Source organism: Glycine soja, chromosome 16 (assembly GCF_004193775.1).
Source record: "Glycine soja cultivar W05 chromosome 16, ASM419377v2, whole genome shotgun sequence".
Classification (NCBI taxonomy): domain Eukaryota; kingdom Viridiplantae; phylum Streptophyta; class Magnoliopsida; order Fabales; family Fabaceae; genus Glycine; species Glycine soja.
Genome location: NC_041017.1, coordinates 34,088,890 through 34,116,030, shown reverse-complemented (window position 1 = coordinate 34,116,030; position 27,141 = coordinate 34,088,890). Strand labels below are relative to the sequence as shown.

At 33.9% G+C, this 27,141-nt stretch overlaps 1 pseudogene; it reads right to left on the bottom strand.

Annotated features, from left to right (window-relative positions):
• Nucleotides 1-847: 847 nt before the first annotated feature.
• Nucleotides 848-26,268, bottom strand: LOC114390009 (annotated as a pseudogene).
• Nucleotides 26,269-27,141: the final 873 nt, after the last annotated feature.

Genomic DNA, 27,141 nt, shown 5'->3' with positions numbered 1-27,141 from the left:
TAACTCGAGAGTTATTAACGCACACACCATGTGCACCTGGGATGGCGTCATAAATTCATCTCAGTACAACTTATTTGTTCTTATTCAGACCTCAATAACGACCAAGCTGATATCACTTGGCATTTTCAGATTCTTCCCCTCCCTTTTCTCAATTTTATTTTGATGTTTACATAACTTTCATGTTCAATAACCAAGCTCTTATTGCACATTTTTTACTGAAATTATTTAGAAATTTAAGTAAAATACATTGATCATAGATATTGTCAAATAATAAAAAAAATATTTACATGTGATATCTAAAATAATTTTTAATTAGTTAATAATAGTATAAATACAAAATAACACATGAAAAATAAACTCAATATTAATTTTATCTTATTTAATGTTATTATTCTTAAAACACCATTTATTTAATTCTATAACAAGTTTTAATGAAAAACATTTTAAGAATATATATTTTTTATTGAGATAAGAAAATTTAAATGATGTCAACTAATTTTTTTAATAATTAGTGTGAATTTTTTTTTGCTTATACATGGAGTATCCCTTCATTCCAAAAAATCAATAAATAGATAAAAAAATAATAATAATATAAAATTAATCTTATAAAATAAATGAAAGAGAATAATATTAATATTATATTAAAAACTAAAATAATATTTAATAGAGATATCCGTGACAGTGACAAGGAGCAATTAATGTTACATTAAAATATCAAATGTAATACTTATTTTGGGATAATTTTTTTTTTATCAGAGGTGACAGTTATTTTGGAGGATGAATTACATCTAAGTTAAACTCTTTATTATTTAGTAAGGACTTCACCTCTCCAAAGACAAAATAATAATAAAAAAAAAACCATTCAATGCAGCTCATAACAAATAAACTCTAATACAACACATTCAAATACTCATGCACCGTTTCTTTTCATTCATCCAATTCCTTCCGAACTCCTCAAGCCTCACATATTGACTTGTAGCTAATACCAAAGAAAGATGGATAACAATGTCGACAAAAGAAAATAAACATTTTGCAGTATCAATGTGATTCTGCAGATTGAAAATGAGACCAGTATTCATTAACAAGCTGATTGAATAGCGATCCTTCTTTCTTCATCAGGCACATTGGATCATCATACTCCACCAATTTTCCTGTCAATACAAGTATCCCTTTGAAGAAAACAAGTAATAGTAAAAAAATATTCTTCACCTTTATTCTAATAAAAATTCAACAGTGAAAATCAAGTACCCAATATTTTACAAGTTATCACTAAATCAACTAATTGTCTATTATAATACCCTTTAACCAGGTGAATGCAATTAAATCCTCTGCTAAACAACATAACATGCCTATCTATGGGGTGTGTCAAACCCAGTGGTATAGGTAGAATAGTTTAACATAACCATAAGAAAATGGAATTAGAGTTATGAATTAGCCCGAAAAAGGTTTGTTGAATGACATAAAGGAGTCGGAAATATGCATTTTTACCATCTCTGATTGAAAGAACCATAGTGCAATCCATCACGGTTGGTATCCTGTGTGCTACTGTGATCACTGTACAATCTGCAAACTCAGTCCTAATGGTCTTCTGCAGAATCAAATCAGTTGCATTGTCAATTGATGCAGTTGCTTCATCCAGCACCAATATCCTACTTCTCCTTAAAAGAACACGCCCCAAACAAAATAATTGCCTTTGTCCCATGCTCCAGTTTGATCCATCTTCAACAACTGTGTAACAACATATTACTAGTTTTTTATCAACTAGGAAAAAAGTACTTGTGACATATAGTTACCATAATGATGAAAGTGTACCTGGGGAGTTCAGGCCCTCTTCTTTCTCTTGGACAGCTTCTCGCAACTGACACTTCCCAAGAACCTTCACATTGAGCAACAATTAGGCTACATTTGCAATGTTAATCAAAGATAAGAAGAATGTAGTTGGCTTTACCTCCCATATCTCGTGATCAGAGTGTTGAGATAAAGGGTCCAAATTATATCTAACAGTCCCATTAAAAAGGGTAGGATCCTGAGGTATAACACCAAAACGTGACCTCAAATCATGAAGACCAATGGAAGATATATCTACGCCATCGACTACAATTTTTCCACCTGCTGGCTCCACAAGACGAAATAAAGCGCCTATAAGAGTGGACTTCCCACTGCCTGTCCTGCCAACAATTCCAATCTTGTGCCCTGCTTTGAATGTGCATGTGATTCCATGAAGTACAAGTGGTCCATCAGGCCTGTATCGTATCTGTCTTGGTATAAACAAGCAAATTATCCATTTCATTTCAATGACTATTTTTATGAACGTTATGATTCCCAATTTAAATAAATACCCATTACCTGCAAGTCATTTAGTTCTACTTTACCAGCAACTGGCCAATTCGAGGGAGGACGATTTCCTTCTATTACTTCTTGGGCCTCACCAGGTGTATGCATATATTGATTTAGCCTCTCTACAGATATTATGTAATTTTCTAGACTGCATTGGCTTTGAATTAAAAATTGTAAGGAAGCATTTAGTGTAAAGCCATAAGAGAGAGACAAGCCAAGAAATCCTGAAAAGAATATTACTGAAATTAAGAAACTTGCATCAAAAGAGATAATGTTACTTTTTGAGGATAAAAAGAATAGAATATGAAGATCATTGTAATACTCAAAGGCATGGCATTTTACATGAAACAATGACCAAAGTCTTACCAGAGCTGAAAGTCTCTGGTGGAAGCATAACCATGCATAGCGCTGCGGAGGAAAGCAGTACTGCACTAACTATTTCTAATCTTTGGATCAGCCACTCATTTGAGCTAAAACTATGGAAGAAAGGACTAGCATTGCTGTCAATTAGATCAAGATTCTTCTCAAAGAAACGATCTTCTTCTTCAAAGGCTCTTATTGTCACAACTCCAGCAGTAGTTTCAGCTATATGATTAGCTACAAAGGATTTTGTTGTGCCATTCACGCGCATCACTTCTTTTGCAGTGGAAAAGTAGTATCTCTAGTTTCCAAAACAAATACCTTATTTACTCTCCAACCATGAATATTTTGAATTCTATTAAGAAATTATTAAAAAGTTGCCTAAAGATAAAAGCTGAAGGACAATGAGCATTATTTAGTTAAATTTGATGGTTTTCTCAATGCTAACTAATCAAAATAGAAGACATAATTTCAGTATCAAAATATTTTCAAATATGAATTTGTTCATTACCTGCAGGCGAATTGAAAGATATACCATTGGTATGGCGATAACCAAGACTTGCCAAGAAATAATAGCTAGGACTGTCAGATTAGAATAGAAGTATATAACACCTACCACAGTGAAACTGAGAATAAAGGGTATATCAAGATCCACAATGCTTAGATCTGATGAGACCTAGACAAGGAAATGAGAGTCAAAATACTATTACTTCCATTACAATTCTGAGCGAGGAAAAAATTGTTTAATATACTTACTCTACTAAGTATCCTTCCCAATGGTGTAGAGTCATAAAAGGACATTGGTGCACGAAAAAGGGAGTTCATTAACTGAAAAAATAAATATGTTGATGACTGAATACCCATGTAAACTACAAGTAGAGTTCTGGTCAACAAGAAAATTGTAGAAATAGCCCCAATTAAGAAGTAAACTACAATCAACCGCAAAGTGCTGACTTGGAAATTGTCAACATTAGCAGCCATCCATGAGTTTTGCAATATCTGGCAAATGACAAACATGAGGTGACTAAGAGAAGCCAAAAAAAAGTATATGTATCCTTTCGTTTGGTTCAAATACTGTAAGTAAGGCTTCAACCCTGTGTCTCCTATCTCTCTCTCTTCTCTCTTTATCAACTGATTCCCATTTGTGGCTTTGAAGTTCTCCACAAAAGCTTGTGTAATCTCTCTGGCAGAAGTTGAGTGTCTCTGGGTAGAAGTAACATGCATAGGCTTGTCAGAACCTGCAGTTTCCTTGTGAGCATTAACAAGATCTTGGAATTCTTGGTTTGAGGACAACAAATGATGATATGGAGAAGCTTCAAGGATTTCCCCATTTGACATCAACTGTGAATGAAGAAAAAATAACTTCAGCCTAATGATTACAAAGATGAAGTCAGTAACTTCCAATTCATTACTAATTTAGAATCACTATTTATATTTTCAGGAAATGGATAAAAGAAGAATAATGGCATAACCATTGTCCTGAGATTAATGAATTTACCAAAACAGAATCAAATGCTGGTAGAAAGTCAACTTGATGAGTTACAAGTAAAACAGTTTTCTCTTTAAGACCATCCATGATGTATTCCTGCCAAGTTTCAAAACCATGTTGGAGTAAAGAATGACACAAAAGCACAATTATAGTATGTGAGGAAAGGAAGATGCCATTACATTAAACAAATTTGTTGCAGTATGTGCATCAACAGCACTGAATGGATCATCCAGCAGATATACATCAGCATTCTGATAAAGTGCACGTGCAAGTTGAATTCGCTGCTTCTGACCTCCACTCAAGTTAACTCCCCTCTCACCTATTTCAGTGAGATCTCCATGGGGAAACAGCTCGAGGTCCTTCAATAGTGAAGATCTACGAAGTGTTTCTTGATATCTATGAGCATCCAAATCAGATCCAAATAAAATATTTTCCCGTATAGTACCTGTTTGTATCCATGGTGTTTGAGAAACATATGAAAACTTTCCATAAACTTCAATCTGTAATTCAATAGAGAATTAAACACCTATTAATATTACAGATAAAATAAAGGACAGGAAAAAGTACTCACTATAGTTGAAGTCAAGTGCTAAATATAACTATTGACTATAAAGTAGAAAGGTCGTTAAGATTGTAACCAATTAATTAGAGTACCCCGATATTTAGTAGTGTTTTCTATCAGCCTAAATTTATGAACTTAAGAGGAATAAAAGCTTACCGTTCCTTTTGTCATAGGAACTTCTCCAAGAATTGTAGCTAAGAGGGTTGATTTGCCTGAGCCAACTTCTCCACAAATTGCCAACTTTTGACCATGTCTGATCTCCAAGTTTATGTGCCTCAGTGTTGCCTTTGATACATTACCTTCCCATGAACAGTCAGCAGATTTGATTGAAATTGGGCCTCTAATACTATCATCAAAAGACCTATTTCTGAAATTTGCACTATGCAATTCAGATGCCTCAAGGAATTTAACAATCCGGGCAAAAGCCACTTTTGCTTGAATGACCACCCCAACAACATCTGGGATGGCTGTAATTGGTTCTTGCACAAGGCGCAAAGTTGCCACAAAAGTGAAAACATTATTTGCATGTAAAGGAATTTTCAAGAAGTAGCATGCCCCAAAAGAAGCAGCAGAGACCAAAACAGGTGAGGTCCAAAATAGAAAGATATTATATGCCTTTCTCACTTGCACGGCACCTAACAATTTTAGTTCCAAAATTCTTAGTATTTCTATAGCATTTTTAAAATGGGTTTCCCATGCATATAACTTCAGCACTTTCATATTCACAAGAGCCTCAGAAGTGGCCTTCAGTCTCTTATCTTGTGCCACCATGAGTTCGCTCTGAAACTTGTGCTGCAACTTTGCTAGTGGAGTATTGCAAAGCACAGTGAGAACTATCACCACCAATGAGGCAATTGTTGCTAGGCCAATAGCATGAAAAAGTATTACTAATGCAATACAGAGTTGGAGGCTTGTTGTCCACGTCTGATGAAACCAAAATGGGAATTCTCCAATTCTATAAGAATCCACAGTCACATAATTCATTACCTCACCACCAGAGTGATTCAATCTAGCTGAACTCGATAACCTCAATAATTTTTTATAAATAGCTGCTGTAAGTACTGACCTAACTTTCATCCCAACAAGCCTAGTGCGGAAATACCACTGCCTTTGTGATAGGGACTCTATGATCTTTATAACGAAAAGTGATACCACCAATACATAACCCTCGTATTTGAAACTTCCATTACCCTCAGAAACCAATATAAAAGCATTCAGAAGTACAGGGCCAGTAGATAAGGTGAGTACCTTGAGTAATGCAAACAATCCTGACATCAAAATCTCTCTCTTGTGGCACAAAATTAAAGTCCACAAAACTAACGACTGTGAAAATTTTTCTTTTCCTTTTTGTCTGCTCAATTGTTCTACAAACGATAAATAGCAACTTCCTGCTCGATCTGATTCTCTTAACTTTGGAATATCCTCATCCTGAAGTGTTTTCTCTTGACCCCTTTTCATCAATGGATTCAACCACCAAAAAGACATCCTACTAAGGAACCCTGCATTGGCAAATGGAGTTAAATAGTTATCAGGATCAACTTCATTAAAGTGGTCATTTAAAGGGTCATAAAGGCCTTCATCAATATCTCTATCAGTGTCTTCACATTTATACACTTTATAAGTGCACAAGAGTAGTAAAACTGCTCCTGTAAAAGACAGAACATGTAAAGCTGCCTTGAAGGACAATTCTCTGCTGCTAATTGCATAAGACATGGATGAAACACATAAAATAGTGGAAACAAATACTGTAAGAAGTGAAAACAACCACAACGACGATCTTGAAAGTTGTTTCAACTGAAGACTTACACTTAAGCCAACTAAGAACCATCTGAATCCATGAAAAAGTTCTAGCACCCACCCATTAAGTGGAAAAAGAGTGTAGCTCTTCCTTATGTTCTCTAAAACCCAAATGGCTAAGCACAAATGCAACAACCCCAGAGAGCCATTGGTAACGGCAGAAATTAGCTGCAAGTTTGAATATCTTTCCACGCAAAACTGACCACGAAATGGTCTGAACAAAGACTTCTGGATCAAAATGAATCCCAACATGACCAGTAGTAGCACATCAACGCAAATGATCAAGAACTGGTTAATGCATGTAGAAGGATCTTTCAAAAACTTTAAATCATGGCAAAAAGTCTTTCCCCGGGTCCCAGGACAATCACGATCCCCACAAAACATGCTCCAAAAATCCTCCATCATTCTAAGTTCTCTTTGCTGCTCAAACTCTGAAATGAATGACGATAAAATTATCTCTTAAATTATTATTAAAACTTTGTCCTAAAAGTTAAAAAATAAATTGAATACAAGAGGGGTCATCAATAAGCAGAATAAGCAACGCATTTGTTCATCAAAGACCAACTACACCAAAACAATAACAACAAAAACAAATCCTTGTCTCAATAGGTAGAGTTAATTTGTTCCATGAATCACATACATGACGCCATTTGACTCAGTTAACAACAACAAGCCAAGCTTGAATAAGTTTGCTGTTTTTAAGTTCACTTGTACATTTGAAAAAATTATTTTTTAAGAACTATATGCTAAACCAAATAGCTTATTTTAACCTCACATAACAGTTATCTTCTGAAAAATCAGTTGTTGCATGTGCACCAGCCAAAATGAGGAGCTGCAGCGAACTTTAAATGGCAACAAATAAATGCATCTATGCAAGAAGAATAAGTTTGAGCTTTATCACTCAAGGGTATTTCATATGCTGATTGATACCCTGAAAAACATTTGGTCGATAAAGAAGAGAGTACGACAGCAATTAGAAGAGATAGATATAAAAGAAGAGTGTGAATTAAAAAGTACAAAGAGCCCTTCATATTGTTGAATGTTCTACTGGTACACCTGTGTTAGAATGTGATTTGGTGGAGCATGCTAAACAAATCACAAAGATATTTTTTTATGAACCGGGTAAAATGCGAGTATTTAATGAATTTGTATATCCTAGACAATTGCAACTACTTACTCAGAAGTTAAACTATTGTTAAAACAATCTCATGTAAATTCATCCGCATGTTTAAACTTATAAAAGGTAATTTTTAAATAAATACTTTCTAAAAAAGTATTTTTTTAAAGTTAAAACAATTTAGACAATCACATTAGAAAAACAAAAATCAGCTTATTAAATAAGCTTAAACAAACCAATCCAGAACAAAACATTGTACTAATAAGCATGGAAAGTAAACTAGCAGAATGAGACAAACATGTAATAATGATAATAAAAAAAATAAAAAAAAGGCTATAGCAGTGAACCCCAATGAATGAATGAAGGATGGTGGAATGCCAACTCACTAGTTTTTATGCATTTACCTTCAGACGTGGTTTTCTCTCATCATAGTAAAAGTGAAAGGTTGTTGTCCGTCGTTACTGGAAACAAACTTGGCTGTCAAAAATTGAAGTTTTCTTCTTCTTTCTCTTGTCGTTGTTGGAAGACAACGTTGTGGGATGTGAAATGATTACTTGGACACAAGAAGAGTGAAGAGTTGAACGATAATGGTTGCCAGATACATGGAAACTGTAGGACAATGTTGTTATTGGTTGCATGGTCTCGCGTGTTTAATTTTTAATGGACGTATACTCGAAGAATTTAATGATGAGTACTGGTTAGTGTGTGAATAATTATGTTTAGTTGGAGACTCACAGCACATAGATATCTTGGTAAGTGTATTAAACCTATTTCCCACCTCGTGGATCATATGGGAACATTTTAATTATTTAATAAAGGCCGAGGCTAGGGTGGACCACTTTGATAAGTGGTTCACTATGGACCAATATTTTCAACCGTTAGATTAATCTGTTATCGTAGGTTTGCACATACTGGATTCCCCCACCATCCTTCCTGCAATTGTTTGTTTCTTTTGTTGGAGAATGCGTTGGAATCAGTTAGCTTCGAAGTGTTGAGGAAAGAAGGAGAAAAAACTTATACATCGTTGCCAGAAATTGTTGTCACGGGCAGCGAACAGTGGTACAGTTATTAATTGTGAAAATGAATAATAATAATAATAATAATAATAATAATAATAATAATAATAATAATAATAATAATAATAATAATAATAATAATAATAATTGTTATTATTATTATAGATTATATTTAAGTACTATTGGTTCTGTAAAAGTATAAAATAATAAATTATAGTCAACTTAATTACTTTCAAACAGATTTATATCTTTTGAAAGAATTTTTTCTACATATGGAAATATTTAGTGTCCTATTCCTGCAATGTTGGAATTATTATTGTCTTTATTTTTAAAACTATAGAAAAATTAACATCATATATAATAAAATAAAATAAATTTTTAAAGTAAAATATTTTAATAATTTATTGTCAAATTACAAATTTTAAAGAAAATGATTATTAACATAAAATAATCAGACTTTCATGTTTTGGAGAATAGTAATATTTTAGATTTAAGTAAACTAGACCTTATTGAGCAAATTCTATTATTAAGATGATTTTTAATTTTTTAAATTAATTCAACATATTTAAAATTAAATCTTGAAATTAAAAATTACAATTTATTAAAAAAAAGTAATACATTGAAAATTAAAAACAAAACCATTGGAGTTAAACAAAAATGAACTAAAAAATAACAATAGTCGATGTTTAGATATATTGTAATAAATAAAGACAATGTCAAGAGGTTTAGAATAACTTAGGGATCCTGTAATTATTTATATAATTATTATTATAATAGATTTTTTTTTTCTTTTTTTACCTTTGCATTGCGGTCTACTCTTTCCTTTTTTCTGTTTTTCTTTTTCTCTTTCTGATAGTGCTCTAGTCATCTTACCATGAGTTCAAGCCAAAATACGAGAGAACTATTTATAATATATATATATATATATATATATATATATTACAAGTCAAAGTGCCATAATGCATCCAGATCCAATTCAAGCCTCGATAATGCACCGATAATTATTAACTATGTATTCCCTCCGTCCCATAATATTTATCGATATAGTTTTTTTTTTTACACAAATTACAAAAACTAGTTCATAAATAAATGGAAGTGTTACAATTTTACAAAATTATCTTATTATCATTAATTTATTTTTAGATTTTATTGTTTATTATTAATATTTTAATAGCTATAAATAAAAAATTACTCATTAATATTACATTGAAAAATTAAAACAATAAATATTATGAGACAGAGAGTACATGATAATCGAAATGAATTAGCAGATAACAGGGAGAATAAATTTGACCCAGTTTAGTAATTGTTGGACTTGCATGTGTCCGAAAAATGAGTGTGTGGAGTGTAAGGTCACATGCATGAACTTTAAAGTCCTTCTTCAGGTCAGTGAGGTCAAAAGATTCAAACCGTGAATCATGAAAAACTCACTAGCTAATTAGATATATACCACGGTTTAACGAGCTTTACTGACTCAAGTGTAAAACAAAATAATCAGAAATTACATTATAATGCAAGAACCCTTCAATCAAAATCTTTGAAAGTTTTGTAAGCTTAGACTACACAGCAGTTTCATGAGCATATTAATTACGTTAATTAAAGCACATGTTTGTTGTGGATATTAATTACAATTGCACTTGTGATAGATCGATCTAGAATATAGCTTAATATTTGTGTTCCACTGAACTAAGTAAGATCGATCTAAAATAATTGAAGCTCTAGCTAGCTAACATGAGAAAGATGATGTCAAGGGATAAACTGTAGATAACCTTCATCTTTTACATCATTGTCTGAGTTCGGATTCCTTTTTTGTTTTGTAAAACATAGAAATACACTAAAAAAAAGTTTAATGTGTTTTGAAAACTTCTTCACAAATTGCATATTTTGAAAAATGCATAATCTTTTGTTGGAGGTAATTAAGGTGAGTTTTAATAGCTAACAGCTCTTTTTTGTTAATTAAAAATGTTTCTTCTCCTTAAAACTTAAAAAGATTAAAAACAACTTATAAGCAAAGTTTAGACAAGAGGGAAGGTCACAAATTTTATATTAGTTCATCTTAACCTAAAACAACGTCCCCCTTAACAACCTACTATGATTTATTTTTTTTACCAACTAATAAAATGATTGCAAGTATTACTTATATATACAAGTCTCTTAAGGATGAAATCACAAGTTTTCTTTCTTGCTTCTCAAAGCAACTTACCTAAGTATCGTTTTCACACAAGTCTCACTCAAACTCAAGTATTCTATAAAATACAGCCTCTTCAGGCTTCCAACAATTTCACTAAGAAAGAGCTCATGGGTAAATCCAACTTATTAGTAACTAACAGAAGGATATACAAATTTAGAGCGCACTAGCGCAGTCTTTTCTTTTCACTCGAAAACACAAAAAAAAAAATAAAAAAATAGAGGAAATAAAAAATAATTTAGCCAAATAATTTAATTTAACATTACAGAAACACACTTCACATCCTACATCTGGTCACACTTTCTTAACTTATTGCTATAGCAAAAAAAGAGAGACATCAATACTTGAATTAAAAACATAGCCATATCTACAGCATCAATGTGATTCTGCACACTGAAAATGAGAGTAGTATTCATTGACAAGCTGCCTGAATAGTGATCCTTCTTTCTTCATCAAGCTCATTGGTTCATCATATTCCGCCAAATTCCCTGTTAATACAATATCCTTTTCTTTGAAGAAAAAATTGTAAATGATAAAAATAATCTTCAACTACTTTATTTTTTTTTATCAAGTTTGAAAATCAAGTAGCCTATATTTTACATCTTATCCTTTATGTGCCATGGAAGTGCAAATGTTGAATCAATTACCCTTTGTTTATCATATTACCCTCTAAGTGAATGCAACCAGACCCTTTGCTCAATAACAACCCTATGTGTGGTGACAGTCAAATATAGTACTATAGGTAGAAATCTAGTGGCTAACACATATCAAGCCCATTATTTGCACTCTTAATTGTTTCATTTTCAGAAAAAGGAATATTTTGACATCAACATTAGAAAAATGGAAATAGAGTTATGGACTAGTCTTAATTAAAATTTGTTAAATGGTATAAAATGGAAGTTAATATACAACCTACCTTCACTGATTGAAAGAACCATTGTACAATCCATCACAGTAGGTATCCTGTGAGCCACTGTGATCACGGTACAATCTGCAAACTCAGTTCTAATGGTTTTCTGCAGAATCATGTCAGTTGCATTATCGATTGATGCAGTTGCTTCATCCAACACCAATATTTTGCTTCTCCGCAACATGGCACGCCCCAAACAGAACAGCTGTCTTTGTCCCATGCTCCAGTTTGATCCCTCTCCAACAACTAGGTAACAATTTCGTACGAATCATTACTAACATGGGAAGAAGTGCTTACATTATATATAGTTAAAATAGTGAAAGTTGAAAGTGCACCTGAGGAGTTTAAGCCCTCTTCTTTCTCTTGAACCACTTCTTGCAATTGACACTTGCCAAGAACCTGAGTTTATATTAAGCAAGAATTAGTCCATATTTGCTCTGAATAGCAAAGAAAAGCAGAGTGTAGCTCTAGTAGGTGTTACCTCCCATATCTCTTGATCAGAATGTTGAGATAAAGGGTCCAAATTATATCTAACAGTCCCATTGAAAAGAGTAGGATCCTGAGGTATAATACATAAACGTGACCTCAAATCTTGAAGGCCAATAGAAGAAATGTTTATGCCATCAACAACGATTTTTCCGCTTGCTGGCTCCATGAGACGAAATAAAGCACTGATCAGAGTAGACTTCCCACTGCCTGTCCTGCCAACAATACCAATCTTGTGCCCTCCTTCAAATGTGCAAGTGATGCCATGGAGTACAAGTGGCCCTTCAGGCCTATATCTTATCTGTTTTGGTATAGACCACAAAATTATGCATTTCATTTGAACTCCCATGCTTTTTAATATTATATATGTTGCAAATTTTAAAGTATGCAATTAGACAAATACCTGCAGATCATTTATTTCTACTTTGCCTGCATCTGGCCAATTCAAAGGAGGACGATTTCCTTCTATTACTTCTTCTGCCTCACTTGGTATATGCATATATTGATTTATCCTTTCTACAGATATTATGTAATTTGCTATATTGCATTGACTTTGAATTAAAAATACCAAGGCTGCATTTAGTGAAAAACCATAAGAGAGAGCCATGCCAATGAACCCTGGAAAAAAGGATATCGAAATTAAGAAGCTTGCATCAAGAAAGATATTGATACTTTCTGAGGATAAAATCAAATAATTTCAAGATAATTTATATACTCAAGTAATGACATTTTATCAGAGGTAACAATGACTGAAATCCTACCAGGGGCGAAAGTTCCAGGTGGAAGCATAACCATACAAAGTGCTGCGAAGGAAAGAACTACTGCAGAGACCATTTCTAAGTGTAGGATCAACCATTCATTTGAAGAAAAACTATGGAAGAAAGCACTAGCATTGATATCAATTAGATCAAGATTCTTCTCAAAGAAACGACCTTCATCCTCAAAAGCCCTTATTGTCACAACTCCAGCAACAGTTTCAGAAACATGATTAGCTACAAAGGATTTTGTTGTGCCATTCATCCGCATCACTTCTTTAGCAGAGGCAAAAAAGCATTTCTATTTAAAAACAAAAAGAACAAATCTTTACTTTTCTTACTTTCCAACTGAGGATTTTGAAAGGCTGAAGAAGGGTTAAAACATTTTAGTCTCCCATACCCCCATGCCCCTCCTTTTATAGAAAAATGAGGATTTTGTAGTTAAGTTTAATATGTGTCAATAGAAATAAAAAATAAAGAAAACACCATTTCACTATTACAGTAAATTTCAAAGAAGAATCTTTTAATTACCTGCAAGTGAATCGCTATGTACACCATTGGTATAGAGACAACCAAGACTTGCCAAGTGACAATTGCTAAAACTATAATATTAGAACAACAAATTATAGGTCCTCCCACAGCAAAACCAAGGTAGAAGGGCATATCGACATCCACGATGCTCATATCTGATGAGACCTAGACAAGGAAATGAGAATCAAAATATTGTTAATTTTTTTACCTTCATTACATCTCATTTCAAGGAAAGAAATTGTTTACTATGCTTACCCTAGTAAGTATCCTTCCCAATGGTGTAGAGTCATAAAATGACATGGGTGCACAAAAAAGGGAATCCATTAACTGTGAAAATAATTTTTTTGATGATTTCATACCCAAAGCAACTGTAGCTAGACATCTGATCAACAAGAAAATAGTTGAAATAACTCCAATCAAGAAGTAAACAACAACCAATTGTAATGTGCTGACATAGGGATTGTCAACATTAGCCGCCATCCATGAGTTTTGCAATATCTGGCAAATAACAAAGACAGTGTAACAAAGGGTAACCATACAAAAGTATATATAGCTTTTCCTCTGATTGAGATACTGTAGGTAAGGCTTCAACCCTGTGTCTCCTTTCTCTCTCTCTTCTTGTTTAATTAATTGATTTCCATTTGTTGCTTTACACTGCCTCTCCATGAAAACTTGTGTAATCTCTCTAGCAGAAGTTAAATGTCTCTGTGAAGATGTAGCATTCACAAACTGATTAGAATTAGAAGTCTCCTTGTGAGCATTGACAAGGTCCTGGAATTCTTGGCTTGAGCTCAGAAGTTGGTGATAAGGAGCATCTTGTAGGATTTCCCCTTTTGACATTAACTATAATGAAAATATTTGAGTCAGCAAGTTAAAGTTGGAATTCATGACTGAATAATATCAGAACAATAATTTAGTACCCACTCAGCAACATTAAAATTAAGTAGCAAAAACTACTATACCAGAGAAACAAACCCAAATGTCAACTTCGACTGTCAAAACACTCCATTTCTTGCTGAATTGAGGAGCCTTGTTATTATTCATTGTGGGAAATTTAACGTATGCTCTCTAGTACTTACGAAAGTACTAAAGCAAAAGTCTTGATAGTAGATTAACAGATATTTCCTTAGGAAATGTTAAAAGTATATTAATTATGATACATGGGCAAAAATGCATCATGAATCAACAGATTCTGTTCTTTAGCCTAACATGTTAGTCCAAATTTCTAGAAGCAGGATAAATAAGAAACATATGAAGGCAAATGATAACAAAAATGAAATCAGTAAGTTCATTACAAATTAACAATTGTTATGGCAGGAAAGGATGAAATGGAAGATGAAGTTCGAACATTCAAAATTAATGCCTTAAGACGAACGAAATTACCAAAACAGAATCAAATGCAGGTAGAAAATCCACTTGATGAGTCACGAGTAAGACAGTCTTCCCCTTAAGTCCTTCTATGATGTATTCCTGCCAAGATTCAAAGGCATCTTTCAGTGAAGAATGACACTGAAAATGTATATGCAGAATGTGAAGAAAGGAAGATGTCATTACATTAAACAAACTTGTGGCTGTATTTGCATCAACAGCACTGAATGGATCATCCAACAGATATACATCAGCATTCTGATAAAGAGCACGTGCAAGTTGAATTCGCTGCTTTTGACCTCCACTCAAGTTAATTCCTCTCTCACCTATTTCAGTGAGGTCACCATGGGGAAACAGCTCAATGTCCTTAACTAGTGAAGTTCTATGAAGTGTTTCTTGATATCTTCGCATGTCCAAATCAGATCCAAACAAAATATTTTCCCGTATTGTACCCGTCTGTATCCATGCTGTTTGAGAAACATATGCAAATTTCCCATAAATTTCAATCTGTAAATCAGAAAAAGAATCAGACATTAATTTATCAATGTTAGACTCAGAAAAGGTTAGGCCAAAAAACTGCTGCTCCTCATGGAGATTTCTCATATAAATACACTTTAATTACAATCTGTCAAGCTGATTTTCAGCCCAATAAATAGCTAAACTATCATATATACAATTACAGCTAATTATCCTAATTAAGAGATAATTGTTACAAATAAATGTGCAATCCCATACAATTTGCTGTGGCATTTAATTCTGTTGACATCCCCCCTCAAATTGATGCCCAGAAATCGACCAGCATCAATTTGCTAAGTAGAAAATTGTGTTGCTGATGTGTCAATGTTTTAGTGAAAATGTCAGCTATTTGAATGGAAGTTGAGATGTGTGGTAGACTGATGACTCTTCGATCATAGGCATCGCGAATAGAGTGACAATCAACCTCAATATGTTTAGTCCGTTCATGGTAAACTGGATTTGCTGCAATCAGTATGGCACTGGTGTTGTTAGCATGCAGCGGAGTTGGTTGTGCTTGAGAGAATCCAAGCTCTGTGAGGAGACCACGCAGCCATATTATTTCGGAACAAGCGACAGACATCGCGCGATATTCTGCTTCAGTGGAGGACTTTGAGACTGAATCTTGTTTCTTACATTTCCATGAAATAGGAGCATTCCCTAGGAACATACACCAGCCAGTAGTAGATTTTCTTGTGTCTGGACAACCAACCCAATCAGCATCACTGTATGCTTGGAGTTGTATGGAGGAATCAACAGGAAAAAACAGACCATGCTTTGGGGTGCCAAGGAGGTATCTAATGATCCATTTTACTGCTGAAAGTTGCAAATGCCTCGGAGATTGCATGAACTTACTCACGGTGTGGACAACAAAAGAAATATCTGGGCGAGTGATAGTTAGATAGATGAGACTTCCCACGAGCTTGCGATAGTGAGTGGGATCATCAAGAAGTTCACCTTCATCTCTCCGATATTTAACATTAACTTCCATGGGAGTGTCAACAGGGGTGGCATTTGGGAGTCCAGCTAGTTGGACCAAGTCTTGAATATACTTGTGTTGACATAGAGAAATGCCTTGGTGATGATAATGCACCTCTAAGCCCAAGAAATAAGTGAGATGGCCTAAGTCTTTCATCTGAAAGGTTGAATGCAACTGATTTTTTATCCTAGAAACAAAATCTTGATCTGAACCAGTGACCACAATGTCATCCACATAAACAAGAAGCACCACGATGCCTTTAGGAGTCCTTTGTAGGAAAAGAGAGGGATCATACTGACTTTGAGTGAATTCAAAAACAAGTAGTATCGAGCGAAACTTTTCAAACCATACTCTTGGTGCCTGTTTTAATCCATATAAAGAGCGTTTCAGTTTGCAAACAGTATTAGGTGAAGGGGTAGGCATACCATTAGGAAGCTTGATGTAAACTTCCTCCTTAAGGTCACCGTGAAGGAATGCGTTTTTGACATCCATTTGATGTAGTGGCCAAGATTGTGAGGCAGCAAGAGCAAGAATAGTGCACACAGTTGTCATCTTGGCGACCGGTGCAAAAGTCTCATCATAGTCCAGTCCATATTGTTGCTTATTTCCAAGCACAACTAAACGAGCTTTGTAATGATCTATGGATCCATCCGAACGCAGCTTTATAGAGAACACAAACTTGCTACTTAAAGGCTTAACAGATGTGGGACACGGGACTATATCCCATGTTTGATTTTCTTCCAATGCTAGAAGTTCAGTTTCAATAGCTTTCAGCCAACAAGCATTCTTCATGGCCTGGCTATAAGAGGAAGGGATAGGAATAGAGGATAATGAGGCTGTCATGGAATGGATATACCTGTCTGGGGGCTTAATAATGCGTGAGCTGCGTCTTAGAGGAGCTGGTTCTGGTTCTTCTACTTGATCAGCAGCCAAGGAATTATCTCGAGGGGGCCCTTGAGGTTCTGTTTGTTGATTTTGGTTTGCAGTGCTATGTCTGTTGTAGGTCAAGATAGGTTTAGGAGATGGTTCTCCTGCATGAGAGTTAGAAAACAATGGCAAAACAGAAATTGGAGGAGAGGTAAGGTCAGGATGTGATGCAAAAAAGTATACATTTTCTTGGAAAATGACATTTCTAGATACTCGAATCCTACGGATGGTAGGATCATAACATAGAAAGCCCTTTTGATGAGGAGAATATCCAAGAAAGGCACATTCAACAGATTGTGCAGTGAGCTTGGTGCGTTCTCTTGGAGGAAGATGGACATAACACACACAACCAAAGATACGAAGATTGGAGTAATTGGGTGGATGACCATATAATCGATTGAAAGGGGATTCATTACCTATTGATGGAGATGACAATCGGTTGATAAGATGAACTGCAGTGGAAAGGGTTTCACACCAAAAACGTGATGGCACATGAGACTCCAGAAAAAAGGTGCGAACAACATAAAGCAAATGATGATTTTTTCTTTCTGCTACCCCATTTTGTTGTGGAGTTGAGGGGCATGACCTTTGGGATACAATGCCATTGGATTGCAAGAAGTCCTGAAATGAGTGTGACATGTATTCTTCCCCATTATCAGAGCGGAATGTTTTTATTTTTGACGAAAATTGGGTCTGAATAAAAGCATGGAAAATTTTGAAAGTGGAAAAGACTTCATCTTTTGATCGCAGAAAATAGACCCAAGTGAAACGACTATAATCATCAATAAAAGTTATGAAATATTTATAATGAGCATGAGATATAACCGATGCCACCCCCTAAACATCACTGTGGATGATTTCAAAAGGTTGTGTTACATTAGACTGATGTGGTGGAAAAAGCAGAATTTTACTTTTACCAAGTTTACAAGGAATACAATCAAAGTGAACAACATTAAGAGATGAATTGTGTTTATTTCCAAGATAATTAGATTTGAGCAAGTCATGAAGAACATTTGCGTTTGGATGTCCAAGACGCTTATGCCACACTTGGTAATCAACAATAGCAGAATTACAAGAAACTAAAGGCAAAGAAAGACTGGAAGGCAATGAGAAATGGATTGGGAAAAGGCGTCCAACTTTAGGCCCCTTCGCGATTATCTTCCCTGAGTGTTGATCCTGCAGAAGACAACCAAACTGTGAGAATTGTACTTGACAATTATTGTCAACTAATTGACCAACTGAAATGAGATTACTAGTAAGACAGGAGAAACAAAAACATTGGTTAGAGATGGAGAAATATCACCAGTGGCTGTGATAGGAAAAGGATTTCTATCAGCGATGTGTATCTTGAGGTCTCCAAGATATTTTTTGATATTAGTAAGAAATTGAGCATTGTTGGTCATGTGGTTGGAAGCCCCTGAATCAAAATACCAAGGGGAAGAGGATTTACCTAAGAATCCTAAAGCAGAGAATGCTGAAATGATCATTTGTTGAACCATTTCAGGGGTCATAGTCGGAGCAGGATCAGGAGCTTGTTGCTGAACAGGTGTTGGATTGGCTGAATTATTAGGAATAGATGAATCAACTGAGGCTGTAAAAGCTGTGACATTTCGCTTGGGTGGCCTTATGGGGCATTCTTTAATAATATGTCCATCCTTTTTGCAGTAGTTGCAGAATTTGTTCGGACAATTAGAAGCATAATGTCCAAATTGCTTGCAACATAAACATTGAATAGTACGCATGTCATGGCTTTTTGGTTTTCCTCGGGCCACATATGCCACTGGAACAATAGCAAATTTGTGATCTTCAATGATGGATTGTGTAAGGAGGCGTTGTTCTTCACGCAACAGAGCATTAAAACATGCATCCAGTGATGGTACATGATTTCTATGCATGAGGTTGGACCGAATACCTTCAAAATCATATCTCAATTTCATAAGAAATTGATCGCGTTTAGTAGTTTCATGAACTGTTTGGACTGAACTGAGGCCTTCAGAAGGCAAGTCCGCATAAATTATATCAGTGTATTCAGCCCAAAGATTCATGAATTGAGAGTAAAAATCAGAGATGGAGAGACTATCCTATCTAAAGGTAGCGATGTCGTGTTCAAGCTGGAACCTTCGAGCTTCATTGTTTTGACTGTAGACTTTCTTCAAGTAATTCCACATTGTGGCTGCTGTCTTGTAAGGCCGAAGATTCAGGACAATGTTGGGATCGACAGAGCCTAGGATCCAGGCCATGACTTGAGCATCTTTGACTGTCCATTTGTCATGTTCAACCTTGGCTGTGTCTTTGTCAGGGACGGGAGAGCTGCCGTCAACATGACCCCATAAGTCTTTTCCTGTGACAAAGATCTGGAATTGGAATGCCCAAGCTGAGTAGTTTTTGCCATTAAGGCGAACCAAGAGAACATCATACTTTTCGGTAGATATGGAACAAGGGATTGTAATCTGGATTGGGAAAGAAATGACCAAGAAACAGAAAAAAACAAAGACTTGGAGAGAACTGAAACTTGGACGAGGCTGAAAGAACAAGAAAAGAAGTGCAGACTAGGATCTTGGATCGAAACCTAGGCTGATACCATGTTAGACTCAGAAAAGGTTAGGCCAAAAAACTGTTGTTCCTCATGGAGATTTCTCATATAAATACACTTTAATTACAATCTGTCAAGCTGATTTTCAGCCCAATAAATAGCTAAACTGTCATATATACAATTACAGCTAATTATCTTAATTAAGAGATAATTGTTACAAATAAATATGCAATCCCATACAATTTGCTGTGTCATTTAATTCCGTTGACAATCAACATTAAAGCTAAAATGAAGGACATGAAGGATTCACTGTGGTAAGGTGAATACATGTGCTAAATATAATTGCTGACAGAAAAGTAGAAATGTCATTCATATATATTATAACCTATGAGCATAAAAGGAATAAAATCTTACAGTTCCCTTTGTTTTAGGCACTTCTCCGAGAATTGTTGCCAAGAGGGTTGATTTTCCAGAGCCAACTTCTCCGCAAATGGCCACCTTTTGCGTGTGTTTAACCTCCATGGTTATGTTCCTCAATGTAGGTTTTGATGCAGTACCTTCCCATGAAAAGTCAGCAGATTTGATTAAAATTGAGCCTCGAATACTATCATCAAAACCCCTGTTTTGGAATTTTTCACTTTGCAGTTCAGGTGCTTGGAGGAATTTAACAATCCGGGCAAAAGCAACTTTTGCTTGAATGACAGCCCCAACAACATCTGGGATGGCTGTAATTGGCTCTTGCACAAGGCGTAAAGTAGCCACAAAAGTGAAAACATTATTTGCATGTAAAGGAATATTCAGGAAGTAACATGCCCAAAAAGAAACAACAGAGACCAAAATAGGTGCAGTCCAAAAGATAAATATATTGTATGCCTTTCTTGATTGCACTGCAGCTAAGAATTTGAGTTCCACATTCCTTAACTTTTCTATAGCATTTTTAAAATGAGTATCCCACGCATATAGTTTTAGCACTTTCATATTCACAAGAGCCTCAGAACTAGCCTTCAATCTCTCATCTTGAGCCACCATGAGTTTTGTCTGAAACTTGTGCTGTAACTTTGCTAGTGGAGTATTGCAAAGCACACTGAGAACTATCACAACCAATGAGGCAATTGTTGCTAGCCCAATAGCATGATAAAGTATTACTAATGCAATAGATAGTTGGATGCTTGTAATCCATGTCTGGTGAAACCAAAATGGAAGTTCTCCAATTCTATAAGCATCCACAGTCACATAATTCATTATCTCACCACTAGAGTGTGTCAATTTCGCTACATTGGATAAATTCAGTAACTTTTTATAAATGCATGTAGAAAGGAGTGACTTAACCTTCATTCCTATAAGTCTACTGCGGAAATACCACTGCCTTTGTGATAAGGATTCAATGATCTTTGTAATTAAAAGTGATATGGCCAATACATAACCTTCATATTTGAAACTTGCATTACCTTCAGCAACCAATATGAAGGCATTTAGAAGTAAAGGACCAGCAGATTGAGAGAGCACCTTGAGCAACGCAAAAATCCCTGATATCAAAATCTCTCTCCAGTGGCAAAAAATTATTGTCCACAAAACTGACTGTGATGGTGGTTCTTTTTGTTTCTGTCCGTTCAATTGTTCTACAAACATCAGGTAACAAGTTTCTGCTCGATCTAACTCCCGCAACTTTGGGATATCCTCATCTTCAAGTGTTTTCTCTTGACCCCTTTTCATCAATGGATTCAGCCACCAAAACGACATCCTACTAAAGAATCCAGCTTTGGCAAATGGGGTTATATAGCTAATAGGATCCACTTCATTGAACTGGCCATTTAAAGGAGCATAAAGACCTTCATCAATTTCTTCATTAGTATCTTCACATTTCCATATTTTGTATATGCATAAGAGCAGTAAAATTGCTCCTGGAAATGATAAAACATCTAAAGTAGCCTTGAGGGACAATTCTCTTCTTCTAATTGCATAAGACATGGATAAAGCACATAAAATACCAAAAACGGAGAATATAAGAATAGAAAATAACCACAACCATACTCTTGTTAGTTTTTTCAAGTGAAGACTAACGATTATACCTACTAACAACCATGTGAATCCCTGAAAGAGTTCTGATAGCCACCAATTAAGAGGAAAAACAGTGTGTGTTTTCCTTAACTTTTCCCCTAAAATCCAAATGCCTAAACACAAATGCAACACGCCAAGAGTACCATTGATTATGGCAGATACTAGCTGCAAGTTTGAATAACTTTGCATTCGGATTAGAGGCCAAAATGGTCTCGATGAAGACTTGCGGATCATGTTAAGTGACAGCATGATAAGTAGTAACACATCAAAGCAAATGACCAACAAATGGTTGAAGCATTTGGAAGGATCTCCCAAAAGATTGAAATCATAACAGAAAGTCTTTCTTCCACTCTCAGAACAACTAGAATCCCCACAAATCATGCTCCAAAAATTCTCCATCTTCATTTTATGCTCAAACTCTGTAACATACATGGCAGCAAAATCATATCTTTACTGAGAAAGTTCTAGGGTGAAATATATTTTTAATTCTTTATATTTTAGATTATATTTTTTTAGTTCTTTATCTTTTATAAATCAAGTTTAGTTATCTATGTTTTTAAAGTGAGTAAATTAATCTTTCTGAAACAATGATTGCTTTTCGATTTTTGAATACATTCTTGAATTTTTTATTTATTAATTTGAATGTCAAACTTGTGGTACTAAATTCATGCAAATGAGAACTATAGAAACTAATTATAACTGTCATATGAACCATAAAGGGTCTAAATATGATAAAAATAACGTAAAAAGTGAACCAAACAAGCAATTCAAAAATTAAAAAATCTAATCAAATCATTTTTTCTCTCTCATGAGACTCATTTCATATGATTTACCCATGTTTATGATCTATTTTTGGTTTGAATATCAATTGCATTCCATATTTTTCACCTAAGTAAATTGTTAAAATAAATTCACGTCTTGAATCATTAAAAAAATTCAAAATTATGTCTTAAAATAAAAATAAAAATAAAAACATTTTAACTCACTTTTTTAAAGTTAAAAAATATTTGAACCAAAGAATGCGGATCATACCAAGTACAATAAGCTAACACAACAGTCACCAAGGACCACATCTTCTGAAAGCTAAATTCATTACATGATTGGTGGGGGTTGCAACTAATCCATGCACAAATCTTTTGGGCTTGCAATCATGTGTTAAGATCCAACTTTATTATTATTATGGATTATATTTGCTAGCATATACATACTTATTCTTTTAGTATAAGTGTGATAATAAGTTACATCATTAATGTATTTTAAGAAAATCTTTAAATATAAAATGCTAAAGCACTTGTCCTAAAAAACCCAAGTTATTTAAGTTAGCAAATTCTAAAAACATTTGCTAATGTACACATAATTTTCTTTTAAAATAAGTGTGTTAACAAGCTACATGTATTTAAGACAATATCTAATTATAACTTATTAACACATTCATATATATTTAAAAAAATAAGTGTGTGTACGTTAATAAAACCTAAACCCTCTAAAATCATGATACGAACCAATTTATCTAATAGCTAGCTTATACGATATAACTCCTCTAAAATTAGCAACTTTACTTTAGAAGGTATAGTTATGATAGGGAGTTATGTTCTTTACGTGCCAATATTCATTATTTTTGTTGGGGACAGGTGTGGTTGGTTTAGAGGTTGTGGTGGTTATGTATATTTGGTCCTTGGTGGGTATCTTTGTACGTTTTGTTCTGAAGTGGTTATTGGGTATTTATGTGACTCTTTTTACATAAATAGTTAGTAACCATTTTAGTTTTTTCTTTTTTCAGGGGATTGTTTGCAGTGTCCCTGATATCTACTCTGTAACTTAAATTTGGTACCAGTATATATATATAAAGTAAGTAATCTTGAATGTTAATAAAAAATTCATCTATTAAAATTACGTACACAGGCATTATGAATGTGTTGGAATATACTAACAGTTGATTTTCTATCAACAACTTAAATTACTTACTTTACTCTGATTATAGAGAAGTCAAAATCCAAATCTTTAAGATATTAGGAATTAATATAGAGAAGACTAACTAATGAATTATCATATATAGAAAACATCAGGAAGAAAATTAAAGTTGAAGAGAAAAAAATACTGAACATAAAACAAACCATGAAAAAAAGTTCACGTCTTTATCTTAAAATGCAAACTGTTGATGCTAATTCTGTAGAGCATTTATTAGTTTGTACACAAATTCTGTAGAGCATTTATTAGTTTGTACACAGATGCATACACATAACAAGTGTTTCAACTTTCTAGAACACTTTGTTTCTGCGAAATAAATACTAACAGACTTGTTCAACGCATGCATGATGCAACAAGAATCAATATTTAGCTTGGTCTCTTAAGGATTGCTCAGATATGAATGATACCCAAAATTCATTTGGTTCATAAAGCAGAAGACGAAGAATCCAAAGAATCCAAAGACAGACATGACTGAGACAGGAACAAGAGTGTGATAGAAAGCAGATAAATAACGTTAACAAATCATATATAATACGTTGGATTCTTCATAATAAAGATAAAAAAGTGGAAGCATTTAAAACTACATGCAAGAATAGAACATATATACATGTAATAATGATTTGTGAAAGAAGAATCAAAGCAACTTCACCGTCTACGTTATTCAAAGGGAAGAAGCTTTGCGTTGTGAACCTCCTTACATGCATTTTAAACTATCTTATATACATAATCATACGATTTGGAATATCTTAAAGTAGACTTTAATAAAATTAGAAAACCAGATCTTCCTCAATTTTAAAATCAATTATAATACATTAAGTTGACTCTTAATCCTGAAAAAATATTAATGTGTTACTCGTGGGAATATTTTAATGACTCGTTGCCGTAATTAAATAATAAAACCTTCATACTCTACTTTTTAAAAATAAAACCATAACCTTTGAAATATTCAATCTTCAAAAACCAACAAGTCATTGGTTCCGTGGTGTTCGAGTCAGTCCACCAATAATATGATTACTGAAAAACACATATTCAATCTTCCAAAGCACTTTTTAGTAAAGAGTTGTATGAAGTTTGCATACATAAACTTCCTACAAAAACCTTTTTTATACCTCTCATATTCGTAACATCTTTCTTATCTTACCCTTCTGTTCTTTTTAAGTATAAAAAAAAGTTATATTTCTTTCTACTAATTTTTGGTGATCTTTAATATAAAATAACACTAGATATTGACCTGCACATTGTTTTTTCTAAAGGAAAAATGAAACTTTTGTATTAATATATATAGAGATTCAGCTACATATATCTGTACAAGATGTTCGGCATGTTACTTACATCAAAATTCCTACAGAAATCCTTTCCCCGATATATATTTAGCTACATTAATTAAGGAAAAACACTCATATTATATTGCTCAGAGGATGAACAAAGAACTTGTATAAACTGTAGTGTAGAACAAAAGCCAAACTTCTATAAACAGAGAAAAAAATTCTTTTTATTTGTGATGGCAAGGATAGGCATTCATCCTCAACTCGCGATTGCTTCCCTCTAGTCTTAGTTTGTCAAAATTCAAGTAGTCTCCGCATATGCCTTTCCTCTGATTCTACAATTTATTGGGTATAATAAAATGAATCCAAATAATTACAATTAACAAATTAATTCAAAAATTCAGAAAGTAATTTAAACCTTACCCAGACAGCAACGCATCTCTTGCAAACACATCATTTTGTGTCCCTCCTTCGCTCACAATGATCATCATACAAATGACTACTCAAAATGACAAATTCAAACTGCATGTGATTTGGAGTTCAGTTTCCTTTGCTTTTAGCACATGAGAAAAGGCTACCAATGTATTGTTGCTCATAAGACAACAACAACACAAAGTGAAAAAATATCAAATGCAGATTTGAAGGTTTTAAGTACCTTTTTATTCAAATTTGTTGTATTTATTGTCCCTTAATTAGTCCTTGTAAAGGTCAATGTTTGCTGAATTTGTAAATGTCAATTGTTAAGGAAAAAAACTTTACTAAATTGTCTTAATTTGCTTTTAGTATGAAATTAAAGGACTCAAAATAAAAGAAATGTAAGGGTTATAATTAAGTAGTGAGTTGAAGGCAAAGAAGAGGGGACAAAATAAGAACATGTGGAAAATTAAAGACACACCTGTCTTCAGCCTCTCATATATAAATGATTGGCCCTGCGTGCTCGATCTGCGTTGTTAATTACCTAACAAATGTTATTTTTAATCAAACCATGAGAACAATGTTGACGAAACCTTAAAGGCCTCTGCAAGAACGGTGAACGGTGAAACAAGGTGAACCCATATATCTTATGGAAAATAGAACAATGTGTTCATAGTTCATACACATACCAAAGGTAGTTGAGGAAAAGTTGTTGCCCAACAAATGGTCTTCTTCACAGTCCCTTTTCACTAACCAGTCAAGAAATTAAAAATTTTAACAATTGGCTCAGAATTTATACATATTATAATTAAATGGATTTCACATCTTCTATAATTTTAGAACGTAATCAGAATAATGAAACTTTCATTTTTATAATCGTTTATATGTCAACTTAATATAAAATAGAGGGCATTTTACACACGCTATAATTTTAGAAACGTAATCAGAACAATAAAAAAAGCTTTATTTTAAAATAATAGTTGTAATCTTTATGTATAAACATAACATATGCACGAGTGTATTATCTATAATTTACTCCAAATAAGAGAAAAATCTAAAGACGCTAATGAGACTGTTCCCACACCTAAGGTCGTAGAAAAGTTCAAATCAATATTAGAAATTAGAAGTGAATCCGCCAGCTTTTCACATCTCTGGCATGAAAATATAATATAATAAAATAAATGAATAACACGAAATAGGCACGGAATTTGCAGTTTATGGCGTATTAGCTTCAAAATTTCAATCTGGGATGAAAGCTTTATGAATAGCTGAATGAATGCGATATGTACTATGTAGTATTGATGTTTGCCATGCAATGCAAAATGAGTGTTTAGAAAAACCTATTGATTTGATTGTCTTTTATTGTATAATCTCTTTGCAATTTTTTCTTTTATTGCCAATTTATACATGTCAGCAAGAATGCGAAATATCAAAATAATGTTTGTTGATCAGGCTAGTATGTTCCGACTACTTATTTAAGCCTGCAAAATTTAAATACTCGCTTTACGACTTACAAAATAAGGATTATAATTACATTAGCATTTCTCTTTAATTACACTGATTTGTTG